Source organism: Oxyura jamaicensis, chromosome 3, assembly GCF_011077185.1.
Source record: "Oxyura jamaicensis isolate SHBP4307 breed ruddy duck chromosome 3, BPBGC_Ojam_1.0, whole genome shotgun sequence".
In the NCBI taxonomy this organism is placed as follows: Eukaryota; Metazoa; Chordata; class Aves; order Anseriformes; family Anatidae; genus Oxyura; species Oxyura jamaicensis.
The window spans coordinates 21,344,835-21,347,503 of record NC_048895.1 but is presented as its reverse complement, the minus strand read 5'-3'; the positions used below and the strand labels follow the sequence as shown (position 1 = coordinate 21,347,503).

At 43.3% G+C, this 2,669-nt stretch overlaps 1 long non-coding RNA gene across 1 annotated transcript; it reads right to left on the bottom strand.

The window, feature by feature from the left end:
* Positions 1-200: 200 nt before the first annotated feature.
* Positions 201-1,905, bottom strand: LOC118164698. The gene is made up of 2 exons (XR_004749615.1): positions 603-1,905; positions 201-511 (listed from the first exon to the last, which is right to left on the bottom strand). It is a non-coding gene; the product is annotated as an uncharacterized LOC118164698 (long non-coding RNA).
* Between the last annotated feature and the right edge of the window lie 764 nt (positions 1,906-2,669).

The window sequence follows — 2,669 nt, the reverse complement described above, 5'->3', positions numbered from 1 at the left end:
TTTTTTCTTTTTTCCTCACTGGTAGCTGTTTCCCTGATACTCTCCACCCTTACAACCCCAGCCATGCACACCGGGTGACAAGAAGCCCAGCGCCGACACAGCTACGGAGGATTTACCCCTGCTGCGCCGGTGACTGGTGCGTGCGATTTGCATGCATCAAAAAGGCAACTCCTCGCCGGGGCAGCAAACCCTTTGCAGACAGACTTTAGGCAGCAAGCTCTCGTTGCTTCTCAAGCACCCAGGGCAGGTCAACCAAAAGCAGAGGGCCCTGCCGAAGGCCAGCAGAAACTTTTGCCGTGCCCATCACCGGGGCGTCGGGGCGAGCGCTGCGCTCTCCGCGGCAGCCGCTGGGTGTCAGTGAGCCTCTGGTTTCGGCACCCAGCACCCGGCCGGCAAATGCAAAGCACGGCAGCAAAGCCTGCCTGCGGGATCGCTTTCAAAGCTTCCAGCATGATTTCGAAAGTTTTTCTCTCTTTTTTTTTTTTTTTCCTTCTTCTTCTTCTTCTTTCCTCTGTTGGAAAATATTTAGATTAGATTTACACTTAAGACGGCACCTTTGCGGTGGCGGCGAGGTTTTGAGCTTAAAAGAAAACTAAACAAACCGAATCCATGCGAACAGACTCAGAAATGGTGATTGTAGTATTTAAAATGTTGTTTTGAAATGTAATTTAACTCCAGTCTGGTCAGATCCACAGGCTGATACTCTAATCCCAAGTGAAGCTTCTCGTTGATTTAAGAAGCTTCTGTTGGACTATTTTCTGGACATAGAAGAAAAAACAGAGAGTGGGTAGCTTTTTCTTTCAAGAGTTGAAAGCAGCACTCGTTTGAGGTTTTAAGAAGATTTGGAGAATGGGGATTGATCTGCTAACATCAGAGAAGAAATCTGGTGGCAAATATCAAAACCTCACAGAATATTTTTCCCACTCAGAGATATTACAGAGTATCACCTTCCTGGGCTCACAAACCCACTCATTTATCTTCATGTGGGTTTTTTAAATTGCAAAAGAAATAACCCCTAAATTTGACCATGAGAAGCATGGGATTAGGATTAAAATTGCACTTGCCCCTTTAAAAATGTTATTGAGAAAAAGCTTAGACAAGTAAGAGAGCTGCTTCATCATAACCCCTTGAAATGTGCTGAGCCTCAGTTACCTGTAACACTACCTGATAATTACCTGCAAAGGCTGGGGTATCAAACACCTGACCCGACCTCGTTGTCACCTGGTAAATGTCAGCACATAACAGAATTTCCTTAGAGTGGTCGCAGTGAGTTTTCACCACGAGCCCAGGTAAGTGAGGAGAAGCAGGTGAAAGGATGTAATTACTGTCAATGAGGGGAAGGGTTTTAGTGTCACTTCTCCCACTGAAACCTCTTTGAGGGAAGAGACCTCAAGCTCAAAAGCTTTTGAAGGGGCTGTTTGGAGGGAAAAACACTTCCAATTTTCAGTTTGAAGGTGAAGCTATATGTCTAACTCTGCAGAGGTGCTCAACTTGTGTTTTTGCTGTGAAAGGGTGAGGGAGATAGAGAGCAGATGACAAAACCCCCAAAACAAACAGGAAAACAAAACAGAGATTTTCCTTTTTGAGAGCTTTGCTTCACATAATTATTATCTGAGCTGTGGTAGTGCATTAACAGCAGTATCTTATGCATATGTCATCTCCAAGGATCCTAAGCGATTTACCATACACCTCACATCTCTAGGAAGTGATTCACCCACTGCAGAAATGCAGTTACCTTTGGAGTGAAAACCGGCAGGTGTTTGAGATCATACAGCCACAGTACTGGATAATTTAACGTTGGAAATTTCATTGTCATGTGGAAATCACGGAGAGGAATTCAGAGAAGCAGGAAGGCATTTTATAACCAAGAATGCGGCAGGTAACTCCTCTGCTCCAAGCCGTGAAAGAGCCTACAAAAGCCATCAGTTAAAACACCTTGAGACCACTAGAAACTCTTTATGTCATTTTCTCTGACTGAATTGCAGAATTCTTTTCTGTAACATTTTTTTTCCTTAGAGGCTTTTTGTCCAAGTTCTAGCTGGAGTTGAGTCTTCTGTAACTTGTGAGCGCTGTCGAGATCAGAGCCCCAGGTGGTACAGCTGCAGGCCATGTTTAATTGTTAATGCTGAACAATGGTATGATATTTGTATCCCATTATTCACATGCTATGGGGAATTTGTGAGCATTTTAAAAATATCTTGTTAAAGATGGGATGAAGTCTCAAGGAAGAGCTTCTGATGCCTATCCTGCACTCTGCAGCTCTGGAGAATATTCATATGAATTGAATAGCTATTGAATGTCCCAAGCAAATGTTCTTCAGTTATTCAACTCAGCTTGATGGGATTATAATTTAAAAGTCAGCAGATCTGCTGTAACTTTTATCACTTTCAGAAATATATATTATGGATGCAAGACCGATTTTCATTTGGGTTTGCATGCATGATTCCTCTTGATTCAGCTGAAGCTGATTGTGCATCTGAGACCACAGCAGCTGAGAACCTCAGCTGTGGTGCCACTGACCACAAGGTGCTTCCTTCTCTTCAGTTCCCCCTTTCTGGGTGTTAAAGGGATCATTTAAAATTTTTACTTTTGGAGCAATTCATTCTTGCTGGGCTAATAAAGCCATAGGTGTTCAAAAAAAATTCCTTTTCTGTCCTTCTTATTGTGGT